General features: G+C 43.1%; 1 protein-coding gene across 1 annotated transcript in view; it reads right to left on the reverse strand.

Annotated features, from left to right (window-relative positions):
• larp4b (La ribonucleoprotein 4B) overlaps positions 1–19,878 on the reverse strand; it is a 65,207-nt gene that overhangs the window by 37,363 nt on the left and 7,966 nt on the right. The window lies entirely within an intron of this gene.

Below are 19,878 nucleotides of genomic sequence, written 5' to 3' on the forward strand. Positions count from 1 at the left end.
GGATTCTGTTATTCTACAGTATTGTTGTTTGTATTGTTATTTGTTTAAAAAAACTGTTTTCCAAAAGGTTTTGTGGGTTTTATGCATGTTTGCAATCCCGAGGGGTTTAGTTGAATGAGATCCTATCTATGCACTTTGGTGACATAACAGCGTGTGACACTTTTTCTTATCATGGATAAATTATAGAAGTTGGGCGGCACAGTGGCGCAGTGGTTAACGCGGTCGCCTCACAGCAAGAAGGTCCTGGGTTCAACTCCCGGGGTAGTCCACTCTTGGGGGTCGTCCCCGGTCGTCCTCTGTGTGGAGTTTGCATGTTTTCCCCGTGTCTGTGTGGGTTTCCTCCCACAGTCCAAAGACATGTAGGTCAGGTGAACTGGCCATACTAAATTGCCCCTAGGTATGAATGTGTGTGTGTGAATGTGTGTGTGTGTGGGGGGGGCTGTGTTATGGCCTGGTGGCCTGTCCAGGGTGTCTCCCCACCTGCCGCCCAGTGACTGCTGGGATAGGCTGCAGCATCCCTGCTACCCTGAGAGCAGGGTAAGCTGTTCGGATAACGGACGGATGGAAGGACGGATAAATTATAGACCTACATAAATGCTAGGGCTGAACGACTGATCGAATTCAAAACGAAATCGCGATGTAATAGAACAGTTTTCAAATTGCAACGGCTGTGATTAAAATAAGTTTTAGTTTTATGTTCATAATCTAACCAATCAGAGGGCCAGAAACACGTGGCCATGTGGGGTTCACATACACACATGCTCACATGACATGCGAGTGAGAGCAGTAAATAAAGAAAACAGCTTGCCACGCTACACTTTGATTCCAGCAGTAACGTTACGATCTTGTGAACATGGCCTCGGCAGAACTGAACACTGAAGAAGTGACTGTAGTGTCCAGGAGGAGCAGTACGTCGGTTGTCTGGCCCTAATTTGGATCTAGGAAAGAAGACGCTGCAGAGTCGTATATTGTGCAGAACATGTCTTGCTACCTACCTTGCTAATGTCTGGCTGAATGAAAGGTAAGAGTTTGTTTTCTAATGTAGCTCTGTGGTTGTGTGTGTTTGTGACAGCCTAGTAACACACAACTTAAATTGTATGAAGTACACTAATTTCGAAATTGTTTTCTTTTCTTTCAGAAAATGCAATGAAAGATGAGAGGGTGTCAAGATCAACAGGGCTGTGCAAGAAGCATACATATACACCTACAATAGCCTACATCCGGCAATAAATAAACAAATACATAAACCATCTGAATCCCAAAACTGAAAGCCAAATACCTACCCAAAAGGTCCAGCCCTTATCATCTCAGTCTGTTCTGCAGGTAAAATGGAATCCTATCCAGTAATAGATAGGTGTACCCAGTTAAGTGGCCAGGGAGTGTTTTCACCAGTTATGAGGTTCATTTTCTTTATGTCAGGTTGGGAATTTGATTAATTCCACACATGATCAACTCTTAATGAATGGTGATTAATAAACTGCAGAGTTCTTTTTGTTCTCTTTTTTAAATAATGACAGAGCCAACTACTCATCATTAGTTAAAATTGTAGTCTTAAATAAATGTCACCCTTTGTCAAGCAATGACATCAACAGTCTCTCCGACTACTTTTAGTTAATGAGGCAAACATTCAGCAAATTGTAATTTCTTCACCAACTTCCTATTACTTCATGAAGTAATAGCACGGCCCTGCCTGGAGCTGTGCCCGAAGAGGAAACACCAAGGGCGGTCTGACAGGACGCGGAAGCAGGGCAGGCTAAGCTAACTGCTAGCCCATGCAGACTGGCAGTTCCAATAACACCGAGGGCAGTCTGGCAGCGGCCTCACCTAGCCTTGTCTGTGTTTTTAGTGTCATCATGTGGAGTGCAGGGAGGTGTGTCGAAGGTGTCTGGCTGGGAGAGCTAGCGTTGGATCGGCTGAGGGAGCTTGGTCTGCTGTGTCCTGTGGGCCCAAGCACCACGGCCCTGACAGGACGTGGAAGCAGGGCAGGCTAAGCTACCTGCTAGCCCATGAAGACCAGCAGTTCCGAGAGTCATCCTGGCTGGCGTTCGTTCTCCTGGACAGTGATTTTTTTTTATAGTTTAGATATATGTCTACTACTACTACTACTACTTTTGGCTGCTCCCGTTAGGGGGCGCCACGGCGGATCATCCATTTCCATCTCTTCCTGTCCTCTGCAACTTCATCTGTCACACCAGCCACCTGCATGTCCTCTCTCACCATGTACATAAACCTCCTCTTTGGCCTTCCTCATTTCTTCTTCCCTGGCAGCTCCATATTCAGCATCCTTCTCCCAATATACCCAGCATCTCTCCACCACACTTGTCCAAACCATCTCAATCTTGCCTCACTTGCTTTGTCTGCAAACTATCCAACCTGAGCTGTCCCTCTAATAAAATCATTCCTAATCCTGTCCTTCTTCGTCACTTCCAATGAAAATCTTAGCATCTTCAACTCTGCCACCTCCAGCTCCCCCTCCTGTCTTTTCATCAGTGCCACTGTCTCCAAAGCATACAACATAGCTGGTCTCACAACCATCTTGTAAACCTTCCCTTTAACTCTTGCTGGTACCCTTCTGTCACAAATCACTCCTGACACTCTTCTCCACCCACTTCACCCTGCCTGCACTCTTCTTCAACTCTCTTCTGCACTCCCCGTTACTTTGTACAGTTGACCCAAAGTATTTAAACTAATAAACCATCATCACCTCTACTTGCATCCTCACCATTCCACTGTCCTCTCTCTCATTCATGCATGTATTCTATCTTGCTCCCACTGACTTTCATTCCTCTTCTCTCCAGTGCATACCCTCTCCAGGCTCTCCTCCACTTGCAACCTACTCTCGTTACAGTTTAGATATATGCGTTAGTTTGGATATTTGTGTTCTTGTAGTTTTTGGACATGTGTTTTTCTCTTTGTGTTGCACCAACTGTGGGCTGGGGAAAATTATGTTTCGCTTCATTTCATGTGCGCAAGTGCATGAAATGAAATGACAAATAACGTGTTTCTGATTCTGAAGGAAATCTAACGTGCAGAAAATTGCAAATGAGTTACCTCCCCAACACACTGCTGCATTCTCCCTCTGCCGCCATATTAATTTTCTCTTAGGCAGTCAGTCTATCTGGGTGGGCTGCCAGAATACAGTCAATATATGGGAGACGGTGCAGTTGTCCGATAGTCATCAAGCATAGCATATTTTATCAGAACTGCAATGCAGTGACAACAGCACACAGTTCAAATAACTCCAGGTAGTTACAGGAAGTTGGAAAGAATAAATTATTTGGCTCAACATTACTGGAAAAGAGTTTGGTCGCCATGACATGAAGATTAAAAGGACATGCTTACAAAACAGGAAGTAGAACAAATGATGAACACTCAACCAAGACAAGTAGCTATGACAAATAGCATCCAACATCTGTTGGTTGCCTTCCTCACCTGAAGCAATCTCGTGTGTGTGTGTGTGTGTGAATTTCAAGCATGACTGAATACATTTGCATTTGACAACTTCAACTCTGTGTAAAGTCATGTGCTACCCTTTGAGATACACAAGGAAAACAGTGTCAATTCTCGATCCATTGGATTACACATAATGGTTACTGTGCACAAAGCTAGACATCCAATCACAGGAAAAAGGTAGGATGGGTTTTAAGCAATCGTATCAACAATTCAGAAATTTGTTTATTCTGTGTCTAGCAGATAAATCAAAACTACTAATTACAATTTAAAAAGAATAGCTAAAAGTATGAAAATTTTAAAAAATAGTTATAAAAGAACATTTTACAAGGAAGAGATTTCAAATGGGTACAAAACCAAAGCCTGAAACAAAATTTCCTGCAATTCAAACAAGGTATCTTTGATTATGAAACAGCAGAATTTTACATCAAATTCTTGCTCGGTCCAACATTTTTCTCTTATCCACAGTAGGTTATAGATAGAGCTTCAATCCCCAGCAGTATACAAGCGTGGTATCTTGCTCAATTAAACTTGGACAGGACAGTTGTTAAAGGCCTAAGACTAATTATTTTGTTGTTTATTAATTCAAAAATTAGCCAACCTACTCCGGCTAGTTTCCATTTTTAGAAAGCAACTGGGATTTCCAGTTTGACTGCATTATTTTTTCACATGAAACATCAACATGTGGAGGGGGGGGGGGACATTGACACAAGCCATCCAGTCCTTGTATAACCAAAGTGAGAGCTGTGTCCGCATTCTCGGCATAAAGTCAAACACGTTTTCGGTGGGTGTCGGACTCCGCCAAGGTTGTCCGTTGTCTCCGACTCTGTTTGTGATATCCATGGACAGGATCTCAAGGCACAGCCAAGGTGAGGAGTGTGTCCGTTTTGGGAACCTCAGAATTGCATCTCTGCTCTTCGCGGATAATGTGGTTTTGTTGGCTTCATCAGAACGCGACCTCCAGCATGTGTAGCCAAGCCAAATTTCTTATTTTATTCTATTTGTTTATTTTCCCTGAAACGTTTTTTTAAGTGCTGTGAACTTCCCCAAAATTAGTTCCTACCTGTAAATAGGTTCCATCCTAGCGGTTTTAAATGCATACCTTTTGTTCCCCGGGGGCGCTGTTCTGGTGTGACACCTCTGAGCCTATAGCTTCAGTGAGCACGTATGCTCGGAGCTGGTGAGTCATGTTTTCTAATGCTCTCTCCATTATCGTACATATTTTCTTCATTTGTTTGTTTAGAGTTATATTATGGTGATACACACAGTATTGTGAGGTGCTAACAAACTTATTGGTCTATCCTCCATTGTATAAATGATTTGTAATTTTGATTTACACCGTATTATTCATGCGTGTTTGGCTAATTTAACTAGCCTCATGCTAGCTTCAATGGGGCTTTGTACATGCTGGTGTCGTGGGTTAATAGGCAGCATGCAAGGGTTGAATTTTAATGGCGTCTCCTCATAGGTGATGTGATGTTTTGTAGTGTTTCATGTGAAGTTTTGTTTTTATTTTTTTTGTAGTATGGAGATGAAGAGGACAAGCTATGTGACCGATTCCTGGGTTTTTTTTTCTTTCTTATTCTTGTTAAAATATGCTGGTTTGAAGTATTTAATTTAGCCTATGTTTCGTATATTTTGAACTATAAAAGAAAATGGGTTGATGTGGGTAAAACAATTTAATGATTTGTTCTATGATAAATGTGTTTTATACTGTACTGTTTATTGTATATGTTTATATTTTCTATGTTTTTATACTTCAAGAGAGCACGTATGCTGTATGGAGAGATGCAGAGGACAAGCTATGTGACTGATGCCTGTGTTGTTTTTTTTTTCTTTTTCTTGTGAAGAAAAAATAAACCCCACAGATCTCCAACTCCATTGTATGTGTCTCACTCAACTACACAAAACAGAGACAGAAAACCGTTATTAGTCTGTTACATGCGTGGACTGGGGTGGTTTGCCGTTGAGTGTGAAATGGCTGGGCACGGCCAACTGGGAGGAGACCCCAGGGTAGACCCAGAACTCATTGGAGGGACTACATGTCCAATCTGGCCTGGGAACGCCTTGGGATCCCCCAGGAGGAGCTGGAGGGCGTTGCTGGGGACAGGGACATCTGGAGTGCCCTAATTAGCTTGCTGCCACCACAACCCTACCCCAGAGAAGCGGCTGAAAATAAATGAATGAACATCGACATTGGCACACTAAATTTATTCGATATGTAGGGGCGTCCAGGTAGTGTAGCAATCTATTCCGTTGCCTACCAACATGGGGATCAGCAGTTCAAATCCCTGTGTTACCTCCGGGTTGGTTGGGTGTCCCTATAGACACAATAGGCCTTCTCTGTGGTTGGGAAGGCAGATGCAGGTATGTGTCCTGGTCGCTGCACTAGCACCACCTCTGGTCGGTCGGGGTGCCTGTTCAGGGGGAAGGGGGAAGTGGGGGGAAGTAGCGTGATCCTCCCACGTGCTACGTCCCCCTGGCGAAACTCTTCACTCCCAGGTGAAAAGAAGCGGCTTGTGACTCCACATGTATAGGAGGAGGCATGTGGTAGTCTGCAGCCCTTCCCGGATTGGCAAAAGGGGTGGAGCAGTGACTGGGACGGGTCGGAAGAGTGAGGTAATTGGCCGGGTGCAATTGGGGAGAAAAAGGGGGAGAAATTAAAAAGAAAAAGATAGTCTCAGTGTGTGCAGCTGAAAAACAAGATTATACAAGGCCGAATGTGGCTTGCTGTTGGATAATTTCAGAAAAAACGAAGTAAAGCTGGTTTAGCAAGCTTGATTAACCTACCTTATATGACAAACTTTTAGCATACACAGCACCAAAACCAATTCCTTTTTCTTCATAACCAAATTGCCCAAATCCCAGTTTCTATGTAGGCTGGTTGTTAGCAGTGGATAAAGAGGGTTGTAACTGATAATTTTCAAGGAATAGTTATTTTAAATGGACCTTTAAATAACAAACCTCTTCTGTGTTTCTTGTTTGATTATATTTTGGCATTTTCTGTCTTTATTGGATAGTGATAGTAGAGAGAGACAGGAAAGGCAGGGCAGAGAGGGGATGACATGCAGCAAAGAGCCTGGGCCGGATTCGAACCCAGGCCGCTGCGGTAAGGACTCAGCCTTATGCGGTATGCGCTCTACCAGGTGATCCACCAGGGCACTCCGTTCTGTGTCTACTACATATTTTATCATGTTTTAAATGACTTACCAGGGGCTCTGCAGTGTACAGATTAACTAAGCCAATTACCAAGATCCAGGCCTTGTCTAAATTAGGGAGAGTGAGGTTTGTGCAGGCTAATTTAAAATTTGGCTAACATTATCAATGCCCAGTAATTTTCTGGGGACAAAAATCGAGATGAAAAAAAAAAAGGGAAAAAATGGGAGCGAATGTAAGCAAGTGCAACTGCCCAAAACTCACAAGCTATTTCCCATTTATCATTGAAATTGAATAAAGACTTGACAGCTTCGATCAGCAAGCATGACAGACAACAAGCTTCAAACAAGACACCCTCACTAAACTTATAGCCACCTGGCCCATAATAGCCTTGCTGCCACTGGTCATACTCACCGGATCAAAGCAACAGCGTTGCCAGTTACACATGCATGTCTCACAGGCTAACAGACTGTAACCCAGGGCCGATGTCAGAGCCAGCGTCTGGTTAAAGTCCTGAGGCACAGGCAAGGCACACCTAGTGCTCTCAACCTGGCAGCATGAGAGGCATCCAATCCGTGACGCATTAACACACAAACACAAATACACACAGGCACTGAGGCCGTCCTAGTATCTCCACAGGCAGGCAAAGGAGAGCATAACCAGCTTCTCTAGCAAACACTCAGCAGTCACCCTTGCTTCAGGCTGCAGCCCCAGCTGCCAGCCCACTCCTCTATGAGTCATAACTGTCAGATCTCGGCGTCGGCGGTGCACCGTCTGGTCTGTCACCAGCGCTGTTCGGTGAGCCACTGCGCTTGGTAGCGGGTGGTCACAAAGCAGACAAATCTGAGGAGAGTCCTGGTGCTCTGCCAGGGAGCGGAAGCAGCGTGGACCTCACTTTTGCTCCGTTTCATACCACTACCCTGTGACTCATGCTCAGGCAGAGCACCAAGGTTTTGGGTGGTGGTGTGGGGGATGTGTTAAGCCACGCACCTGAGCTCCCCTCCACCAGGCTGGGGCAACTGACAAAAGGAGGCTGCTCCAGTGATCTGAGAGCTAAAAATGAGCTTTGTGGTGTCAGGCGGTGATTTTAATAGACTGCACTGCTAATATGACACTGACACAAATATATGGCTTTCAATGGGAAGCGCGCAGTGGCAATTTGTTAGAGACAAATGGTGAACATGATGGATCAGAGACGAAGAGAAGAGTCAAATAAGAGGATTAAATGAGAATAAGACACGAGTGGAGGGGAAAGTGTAAAGGAGGAAGGGAGAGGGGGAGGGATAAGACTGACTTGATGCGTGATCAACAGCAAGGGACAGCTTCTTCTTCCTCGTTCCTATCCACAGATTTTCCATACCAGCTAAATCGGGTGTGTTTGATCAGGAAAATACTATCACAACACACACATCATCCCTGCCGAGAGCTGGGGACAGTGAGCCCTGTAATCCAGCCATGTACTACTAACGCGATACCCCGCCACTTGTGTCTGATCTGGCTGCCTAGTAACCACCGCTGACATCACCAGCCGCATGCAACACTCCAGAACATTTCGGGTCTGCTTGACCTTTGAAATGTGCTCCCCCCAGCTCTTCATAGAAACCCTCCATCCACCCCTTACAGAGAGGGAGGAAGTGCCTCACTGTAGCCTCGGTGGACAGAGGAGAGCAAGAGGTTATGATTCACTGTGAATTGTGACGGAGAGAAGTTATTGTCTGTGACATCTCAGGGCAGTCAGCCAAGCATGGGTTTATCACCCTGCTCTGTCTGACAACAGCTGAGAGAGTGGCAGAGAGACAGACAGACAGACAGACACAGAGAGAGAGAGAGAGAGAGAGAGAGAGAGAGAGAGAGAGAGAGAGAGAGAGAGAGAGAGAGAGAGAGAGAGAGAGAGAGAGAGAGAGAGAGAGAGAGAGAGAGAGAGAGAGAGAGAGAGAGAGATGGATGGATTGACGGACGGACGGATGGACCAACAGACCTTGGGGGTTGAGGGAATATAAACAGCTGAATTTGGAATGATGTCTCTGTCTGCAGACCTGAGGTAGAGGACTGGTGGAGACAGCAGGCCAGATGGGTGCTGAGCTCACAGGATTAAAACGAATCAGGAAGACTGAAAACTGCTTGATCCACAGCAATAATTCCTACCTGTAGGCTGATCAGGCATCATTCAGAGAGGCTGACCAGCAATATGCTGAAATACATCTCAAATGTATTGCTTTTTTTAATCTAATCTAAAATGTAATTTTTGCTCTAATGTTTATAATGTTCTGTATTTTCTTCAGAGGTACATGTTCTATTTTGTGAAATTTCTTTAAAATAGATTAACAACACACAAGTAGATGCAGACAAACGATGAAACCTGAACAAGCACCTGACCAAAGGCTGGTCTGGCTCCTAAAACCAGCAGGAACTCAGCCAGGCTAAAATCCTCATTTAAGTTCTACTCAGCTCAGCTTTCTTGAGTTACTGATACAATTTTACACCAGAGGATGCAAATAGGTCACTCGCACTTCATGATGGGTTTGTAGACATATGTGCTAGACATATGTGCTAGACATATGGTGTAGCACTGTCTGCATGAGGAATGAAGTGAGAAAACATAAGGTTATGGTGACACCACAGGCCCTCTCTTACCATAAACTTAATTTTTGTACAATTCCCAACATTTTGTAGACCAGGAAATGAAAAGAAAAAAATGTCCCTGTAGATTTCAGATCCATGCAGGAACTCTGACCTCCAGAAGCAGGTAAAATCTTGACCTTTACCCCAAGCAGTGGCTTAAGCCTCCCACCAAACCCTGTTTAAGAAGGACCCCTGTAACCTATTGAATTAGCCTGCTGGACTCTGTTTGGAGTTATGGTCTGTTTCCTCCCTTCCTTGCTCCCAATCTTGTTTTCAATCTTGTGCATGTGGAAATGACGGTGGAAAAAGGCAGCAGACTCTTTCCAGATCCTAATTTGAGCTTTCAGGGAAATAAGCTTTCCCCCCCTTCTCTCTGCCTTGAGGCTACATGTTTAATTCTCACCATTCCCATAATTCCATTCTTTCCTATTCAAAAGAGGCTGACTGAAAACCATTGGGGGAACACGATGAAGACACATCTCTGCACTTGCTGGTTATTATGACACAGGCATAGGCCTTTCTCTACAACTCCATTTCCTCACATTTCCTCCTCTGTATTCACACAGCAATGGTTCTCCACCACAGCAAGAAAATTACTACTGAAGCCCAAGAACACGAGAAATTGAAATACTCAGTGCGAGTTCAACGGAGCTCACAACGAATCACCAGGAAGCACAGGGTTAAAAAAAAAAACAAAAAAAAAACATGTATGTCGTAGTAAAGTACGTAAAGAGCAATTAGTTTAGCACAACAGCCTGCAGTAGAAACCTAAATGCAAACACAACAGGATGCATCCATACATCATGCAAGGACAGCTGCTCAATAAAAGCATAAATTACAGTCAGGCTGTCTCGAACTACCTGAAAGAGGCTCATAACTTTTAAAATTTACAGGTCAATGTCATTTCTTTACCAGCCAACCATATTCTTATGACTAGAACAGCTCCAAACGGCAGACTAGACAAGCCTTCCAACCACAGCCAACACTGACCACTTCTGGTTGATCGTAATTCTCAGCCTGGCTGCACACAACCTTCTCAGTCCATAAACTAAACTGTGTCATATGCCACTGTCAATCACATCTCTGCAGGGCACCGATAGTCCTGGGAGACCAGCATAGAGATTATGAGAATGGATTGCAAAACCGTTAAATACAGCAACACAGAGAGGCAATTTGTAAGTAAGACCACGGTAAATGATCACTCATATGAGTACAGTACGTACACAGGTTTGAGCACAGGGGCACAAAGCCAGATAAAAGCACTCTAAAACATTATCTGTTTTGGGAAAATGTAACTTCAATTCTTACAGTGTTACAATTCCATACTTTCTGGGGCCCAACACTGCCTGAAAATTAAAATTGGAAATCCCAACTTGTCAAGCTGACATTTAATTGCCTACCAAATGACAAATCAGCAAATTGCCATGACCTCTGTTTTGGCAAAAATGATCTGCCAAAATGTCTTCCAGCTTTCGCTGCCACTCTGCACCATCTCTTCACTATTTTGAATAACAATTTCATTTTAAAAAGTGCTATACTGTCCAGGTGGCATGGCATTTACTACCAACTTTTTTTATTCTATTGCCTACCAACGCAAGAATCGCCAGTTCGAATCCCCATGTTACCTCCAGCTTGGTTGGCCGTCCCTACAGACACAACTGGCCGTGTCTGCGGGTGGGAAGCCGGATGTGGGTATGTGTCCTGGTCACTGCACTAGCGCCTCCTCTGGCTGGTAGCGGGGCCTGTTCGGGGGGGGAGGGGGAACTGGGGGGAATAGCGTGATCCTCCTACACACTACATCGCCCTGGCGAAACTCCTCACCGTCAGGTGAAAAGAAGCGGCTGGTGACTCCACATGTATCACTCGCAGGGGGCATGTAGTAGTCTGCAGCCCTTCCCAATTCGGCAGAATGGGTGGAGCAGCGACTGGGACAACTCAGAAGAGTGGGGTAATTCACGGGATACAATTGGGGAGAAAAAGGGAGGGGAAATCCAAGAGCTATTCTATAATTCTACTTGAGTCCCTACTTCTGTCATTCAACTATGTGGGGGGGGGAAAACAACATTGAATCAAAGCAAGCAAGGCAAACCAAGTCAAACAGAGGTAGCGAATACACAACACATTTGCCAAATGCGTTCCCACTATATTAACGTGTTGTATTTTGCTTCAGGAAAGCCACAATATTATACAAATTCCACTTACAGCGCTACCATCTGACCAAGTATAAATCAACAATTTTATCCAATTATGTCGGTACATTAATGACAGACAAGCATTACGACAATTATGTTAGACGGTTGTCATAATTTAACAGGGAAAAAAAACAACCGGTAAATCTGTGGAGAAAAGCTTAAAATAGTGGATTTCGATACAGTCCTTGGTAGAGCTGTCCCAAATACCTTTTTTGTGCTTATGAGCCTCGGTATTAATTACCACTGAGTAAATTCAAAGCTTCAACAGGTGGTGGGGCTGCAGAAGCATAACATCAACTGTCACACTCTTTCTTCAAACTTGCTCTTATTTATTCATTCATTAAGCAAAGACAATTTTATTTGTAAAGCCCAATATCACAAATTATAAACTTGCCTCAAGGGGCTTCACAGCAACACAACATCCTGTCCTTTGACCCTCATTACATACTGCTTTGCTGAATAGTCCCTTCTGATTGGTCAATTAAGGCATTTGTTGATCTGTAGTTTCTGAATAGCAGACCGCTGTTCTAATGCTTGAAACCTCTGTTTCACGTCCATCTTGTAACTGCAGAAAGAGGCTCGATCAGTTTTGTCGCTTTTGGCTAATAAGTCTAACTGACCTGTGAAAACATTGTGCTATTGTGTTAATTTTAATAATGCATTGCCTCGCAATGATGCTGGAGCCAAAACGCCTGGAAGCAAACACCGGCAACATGGCGGAAATCTGTTCTCAGGTGTTTTCTGTAGTTAGTTATTGGTAGCAGACAAACAAACCGTAGTGTAGCAATTAGGATCAACAAAAAAGTAATTAAAAAAAGGCATTCAATTACTAATTTTGAAGTTGATGACCATTGCAACAATTGAAGCTTCAAGTCAGGCATTGTCCTCAGGGACTTTCAGTACCGCTAATTTCCTATTCTGTTCACTTGTTCTATCAGGTGTTCCATATAATTAAAACCAGCAGAACTGTGGCTCAGAGGACCGTTTTGAAAACCACTGGTTTAAACATGCATAAATTGGTGATTTGTTGTTGCCGACTCTGAAAAATGCTGCATCGCAACAGTGGGTCATTTAAAGGAAAATTCTGTTTTTTTTTTGTTTTTGTTTTTTACAACCTGGGTCATATTTTCAGACATGGGCTCACCACTAGACTCAGTATTACAACTGCATCCTACAGGGCATTGAAACTCAAGCATTAGTCTTGTCCTTTCCGATAACAGTAACGACAAAAAAACCTAACGTTTCAGTTAGACTGTGCACATGATTGTCCATTATCTGTGACATCTCAATTACGACGGTCGGGTAGTTTATCGATGGTTACTGCTATCTACGTTAAATATAGGCCGGCCATTCCTGCAAATTGAACCAGGAAGTTTCTCAGCAATGTGATCCACCATTGATAATACCGGGGCATTTCAGGTGATAACTTCTAACTTGCACTTTCGTTTTCACTCCCAAACTTGTGGTTTATATAGTTGGGTTGAATTGGACTTCTCAAAATCATGTCTGATGCTCATGTTCCTTTGCCCTGTGAAACAGCGGTCCCATATCCAATTTCTCCACAATGAAGCCAGTGAGTAAAATATTATAAATAACATAAATGACATGCATGATGGCAAAACCTATGAAAATAAGAAGCAGATTGTACAACCAAAAACAAAAAACACAGAATTTTCCTTTAAATGCGACACGTCCCATCACTGCTCAAAACCACTGGTAAACATTGCTACCCATCATCAAAAATCTAGAGTGTGACCCAAATAATGTGGCCACCAAACTAGCTTAACAGGCAACTAGCACTTTGAAATTATGCGGTCCAAAATAGATTGTCCTCTCTAAAATGTTGGATTTTTTCAATTTTAGACTTTTGATGCAATAAGCCCAAATAATTGTATCCTTGGGATCAATCTGACCCCATTCAGTGTTTAATGTCTCTAAATAAATGATTACCTTTTTTTTTTTTGCTCCATATTTAATGACTTTTCCTAATTTAATGTGGACAACTGGGTAAACATAAAACTAACATGATATGTTTTCAATGTCCTGTAAACATTTTGAACGCATCCATGGTCTTTGGGGTCAATTTGACCCCAGGCTGTTTTAGCTGTATAAAATGTGCGCATGTGTGTGTGTGTGTGTGTGTGTGTGTGTGTGTGTGTGTGTGTGTGTGTGTGTGTGTGTGTGTGTGAGACCTAACATACCCACACCTGTAGTAGTAAAACTGATACTTCACATGACATGGGGGAGGGAAAACATAATTCCAATGAGAACTTTGATATCTCTTGCACCGTGGGGGCGGGGAAATATGGTTCCCGCAATGACATTGACAGTTCACACAACCTAAGTGAGGAGCAAACATATAAAAGCTTGCACAGCAGCCTTCTAAACCATTTCTCTTGGTGCTGTGTGTGCTCTGTATGCTCTCTCTCTCAACTGAGAATGACCTCTATGCAAAGATTTACTGCCAATGAGGTTTTGGCACAGCTTTTTGACACTGAAAGTGACATAGAGGAGAATGTGTCTGAGACAGAGGATAATGTTGTGGAGAATCCTGATAATGAGGTATCCTCCTCGGATGAGAATGAGTGTTGACCCTCCTGTTGACTCTCAACCACTAGTAGACACGTTACCTTCCAAAAATGGAAAGGTATTGTGGTCCCTCTCCCCACTTGAACGACACGGTAGACTTAGTGCTGCTAATGTTATCAAAATGGTTCCTGGCCCCACCAGATATGCTGTCAGCCATGTCGAAGACATAAAATCATCAACTGAGCTCTTCATAACACTATCAACTGAAAATTATATACTTGGGATGACAAACCTAAGAGGGGAGGCGCGTGTATGGGGACAGTTGGAAAGACTTGGATGTGACCCGCTTGCAGGCCTACATTGGGTTGCTCATTTTGGCAGGAGTGTACAAGTCAAAAGGCGAAGCAACGGCAAGCCTTTGGAATGCTGACACTGGAAGGGCAATATTTCCAGCTACCATGTCTCTAAAGACATTCCATATTTTCTCCCGTGTCATACGCTTTGATGACAGAGAACCAAGGCAGGGCCGACGAGAGCACGGCGAAGTCGCAGCAATACGGGCTGTATGGGACAAGTGGATTCAGCAATTACCCTTACGTTACAATCCAGGCCCCCACGTGACTGTGGATGAATGTCTGATTGCATTTCGTGGGCGCTGCCCCTTCAGACAATACATGCCAAGCAAACCGGCCAAATATGGTATCAAAATATGGGCAGCATGTGATGCACAGTCCAGCTATGCCTGGAATATGCAGGTCTACACTGGTAGATCCCCTGGTGAAGCACCTGAAAAAAAAAATCAGGGCATGAGGGTGGTACTAGACATGGTTGAAGGCCTGAATGGTCATAACATTACATGTGACAATTTTTCACATCATACGCCCTGGGTGAGGAACTGCTGAAAAGAAACGTTACCATGTTGGGTACAGTGAAAAAGAACAAGCCAGAGCTTCCCTCTGAGTTCCTTGTGATGAAGAACAAGAAGGTAACATCTTCAATGTTTGCCTTCATTGACAGAGCCACTGTCGTCTCCTATTGCCCCAAGAAAGCACCATGCACAAAGATGCTGTCCTGAGCATCAGAGAAGACAGAAAACCACAAATTGTCTTAGACTACAACAAGACAAAGGGAGGGGTTGATAACCTGGACAAGGTCACAGCCACATACAGCTGCCAACACGACTGCCCGTTGGCCCCTTGTCATTTTCTTCAACATCATTGATGTGAGCACCTACAATGCCTTTGTAATATGGAGCAAACTAAACAAGGACTGGAACAGTGGAAAACTGAGTTAAAGGAGGATTTTCCTGGAGCAGCTGGGTTACGCGCTGGTGAAACCTCATATCGAGAGAAGACGGTTCCTGACAAGAGCATCCAGAGCTGCTGCAACTGTTGTGAAGGACATTCAAACAGAGGCACACACCCCAACTCCACAAGTGGTTCAAACTGTAGGCAGGAAACGTGGCAGATGCCAGGTCTGTCCCACCAGAAATGACTCCAAGACCAGCAACACCTGTGTGAAATTCAAGAAATATGTCTGCAAGGAGCACGCACACACTCTTTGCACATCATGTGCACAGTAATGCAGACAAAAGGCTGGATTGTACCTTCTGGCGGCCTGTAGGAAAAATAATATGCTGTTCATATTCTGTCTATGCTGTTTGTATTCTGTCAAACTACTTTTGGTGACTACATAACTTTGTTTTTTACGTTCTCACAAATATGTATTCACATACATAGCACTTACAGTAACATAGAACAATCCCTGACACAATGCTCAAATTTACTTTTTATATGTGTTTTTGTACATAAAGAATGGTTATGTATTCCTTACTGATGTTCTGATGATGATGATGTTCAGTTTTACAAATAAACTCCTTCTACATGTTTGAAATTGTGTTTGTTTTCCCTGGGGTCAAATTGACCCCGAACCTAATACGCTTTAAAACAGAAATTGTTTTTCTTTCCGAATGTTATAAATAACAAAAATCTGTACTTGGATATAATATATAAAACACCAAAAAGATCTTTCTTTCCAATTTTAGGTCAATCAGAGATTTTATGGAGATTTGCATATTTTTCCATAGTCGCTTAATAAGTAGGATGTATAAGGGGGTAGGGTTATGTTTATTTAAAGGGCTATTTAGGTAGTAAACAAAGAAACATAAAGCACCTGACACATAAATGTGGGTAACAATTTTAATTATAATCATTTTCTGGAGGTTGAAACTGCTGGGGTCAAATTGATGCCAAGGATAAAAGCTGTTAGTAAAATTTGAAGATAACAGGACAAACAAGAACAAAAAAAGGAACGACTAAAAAAACCACTTAAAGTTGGTCGACTACCTGCTTTAATGACTGCTAGAGTTAGCAGCTATTTTCACATTTACAAGCACCCGTGGGGTGACCTGTTTCAACTTATCCATCTTGTAGGACCTGACTCCTTTAACTGTATCCACAACTGATCTGAGAACTTCACCAAAACAAATAAAAATAATAATCAGGAATTGGCCAGCACTGTCAAGTAACTCAATGCACAAGCACAGATTGGAGTTAACATGCTATTAACCTCAGTTGAAACCCATGTATTAAGGGCCATGTGAGCTGGCTACACTCAGTTCTGAAGGGCTTAGCTCATAATTGAAGGCGATTCTGTGTTTACATAGCAAAAATACGGAGGGTCACAGGAGTTAATAGGAAAGATTTCCGTGCTTTTCTTAATGTAACGTCTACCCTCCTTGACTTTGCGCCGTATCTGCTCCTTTAGCTCAGGTAAGCTTGAACTATCACTAATGGATTCCTTTCAATGTGTTAGAAAGGACCTCCAACAAGTTTTTTTTTCCAGAAATTAGTTAAGATCAATGACTGCCAACAGATAAAACCAAAATATCAGACAAATTCTACAGCATTTGCTCAGGGCTTTCTTGCAAGTGAAAAAGACCAGATTGGGAGCAGAGGCAACACCAAGCCTGTCCCTGCCAAAATCTTCTGTCGTGATATGGAATATCTGACTTGTTGTGTGATGGCTTAATCGGAAGGGGACCCCCAAGACACCTTGTTTTCTTACTTCTACAGGCTAGACCAGTGGTGTCCAGCAGTGAACGATGGAGAGCCATATGTACACACAATTTCATTCAAATAAAAATTCTGCGGGCAAGTCACTCCTTCTCCTAGATGAGCTCATTAATAATAATAATAATTATAATAAAAAAAACAGCTGGTGAATGTCTGGTTAGAATGTAAACAGACACCAATAATCCCCACATTGCTCTGGTGCTTATTAATGCAAAGCCAACAAGAAAGCACTCGCTTAGTTAGTGGCTTAGTTAGTGCCTTAAGGTCACATCATCATAACTGCATAGGTTCAAATCTCGTCTTGTGCCACACCAAAGATCTATGGCTCTATTTTCAGTACTGCCCCTCATGCTCCAAGAAATATGTCAAGCTTATGATTGATAAGGGCAACAAACGGATTCGAGGAAAGCCAAAAATAAATTAATAAAAAAAAAAAAGGTCATGGAGATTTGGTTAAAAGACAAAGCAAACACACACCTTTTTCTCTGAATGGCCTCGTCTGGATCTTATTTCCTTAACTCTGGGTCTGTATTACACATTAGAATGAATTCCAATCCAATAAAACGATAGTTAATGCTGACTATGCCCTGTGATGGCCTGGCGGCCTGTCCAGTGTGTCTCCCCGCCTGCCGCCCAATGACTGCTGGAATAGGCTCCAGCATCCCCGCGACCCCGAGAGCAGGATAAGCGGATCAGATAATGGATGGATGGATGCCGACTATGCTACGATGCACTTAGATGGGTAACTGACCACTATTTAGAGGCTCTGTTCTTGTTGAAAAACCTAGTTTAAAATGGTACAAAAAAAAAAAAAGAATTTTGGAACTTCTCAACCAGTGGTCCAAAAGTAAGTTTCTTGTCCTGAACACAATTTTTAAAAATATTTTTTCTCAAATGAATATGAATTAATATCTATCCTCTTAGCACTATGGCTTGTAGGGCTGCCCCCGACCAAAGAGTTTGCCATTCAACAAGTAGCTGTTAGTTCAAGCCATTTGTTGACTACTCGTTACACGTTTTATTATTTGATCATTTTATTATTTGAATATTTTTGGGAGGGGGGGCATCAGAAAATGGTTTGCGTTCTGGGGCTGAGAAAGAATGTTATAAGTAACATTGTTAACACTGTGATACATTACAGAGAAATACAAAACCACAATAATGAGCCTTGAACATATAAATGTTTACAAGCGCACACATGAAGCTACACATGAAGAACTACTACCCTGTTACTTGCTCTTAGCACTTACTGTATTCACTCATTAAAAAAGAAAAATCTCTTTCTTGTGCTTTTACTTTAACACTGGTTTTGCTCTTAGATGCTTCTTTAGAGAGAAGATGCACCTATGACCTCTGATGACTAGTAGTTCTCCTGATTTCCCACGTTAAATGCACTTACTGTAAGTCGCTTTGGATAAAAGCGTCAGCTAAATGACTGTAATGTAATGTAATGAAATGAGTGGCCTGTTAACGAACAGTAATAATTTTGACTGTGTCAGGACAATCAGCAAGGAGACTGAACATTTTATTAATTTTCAACGTAGTATAACATCACACAACTTATGAACTTGTAACACCAAAACAATAACTTATGAGCCTTTAAAATATGAATTTTACAAGTGCACGCACAAAGCGAGCCTCCTGTTAACGACACCGGCAAGAGGTAATGAATAATGATTCTGAATGTGTCGGGACAACCAGCAAGGAGACAGAAAATTTTGTTAATTTATTTCTTTAATATGATAAGTCACACCCGAGGTCGCCAAATGATAGGTGAATCTTTGCCAGCAGAGTTTGCATATCACCTTCTTTGGGTCGAGCTTTACCCTCTGGAAATGATTCCACACTTTCTGACATAGCTTAATAACAGCAGGGACCAGCTTTGTACACGTGATTTGTCTGTTCCTGACTGACTGAGCATTGTCGTTTCCTGTATCCTTCATTTCAAATTAAAAGCTTTATGCGTTTCTTTTTTTTTTTGCATTCCATACAGGGTTTTTTTCTGCAACTAAGCAACCAATGAAAACTTGGTCGACTGAGACTCTTCTTACCAACTAACATTTAGCCGACTATTTGGGAGCAGCCCTAATGGCTTGATCCTTGAATTCACCATGCTATACCATGTCTTCAACATGAGCCTTACACGTCAAAGGATCCCTGTGCTGTGGAAGATGTCCTGCCCCGTTCCTGTGCCTAAAACGCCGTGTCCCAGAGACTCCAATGACTAGACCAGTAGCATTGACTTCACACATTATGAAGACCCTGAAAAGACTCATCCTGGAGCAGCTTCGGCCCACAGTCAAGCCACACTTAGACCCCCTCCAGTTCGCCTACCAGCCCCGACTGACAGTTGAGGATGCAATAATTTTCCTGCTTAACCGTACCTACGCCCACCTACGCATTGTAAGAGTCATGTACTTTGACTTCTCTAGTGCCTTCAACACCATCCGGCCAGCTCTACTGGGTGAGAAGCTGACAGCAATGCAGGTAGATACCCCCCTTGTGTCTTGGATTGTTGACTACCTTACTGGTAGACCACAGTATGTGCGCTTGCAACACTGTATGTCAGACAGAGTGGTTAGCAACACTGGAGCTCCGCAGGGGACAGTCCTGTCTCCCTTCCTTTTCACCCTCTTCACCACAGACTTCAACTACCACACAGAATCCTGCCATCTTCAGAAGTTCTCTGATGGCTCTGCTATAGTCGGATGCATCAGTAAGGGCGAGGAGGCTGAGTACAGGGCCGTGGTGGGAAACTTTGTCACATGGTGTGAGCGGAACCATCTGGAGCTCAACGGGACTAAGACAAAGGAGCTGGTTGTTGATCTGAGGAGGGACATGACATCAGTGACCCC

This window comes from Lampris incognitus, chromosome 14 (genome assembly GCF_029633865.1).
Source record: "Lampris incognitus isolate fLamInc1 chromosome 14, fLamInc1.hap2, whole genome shotgun sequence".
NCBI classification, from domain to species: domain Eukaryota; kingdom Metazoa; phylum Chordata; class Actinopteri; order Lampriformes; family Lampridae; genus Lampris; species Lampris incognitus.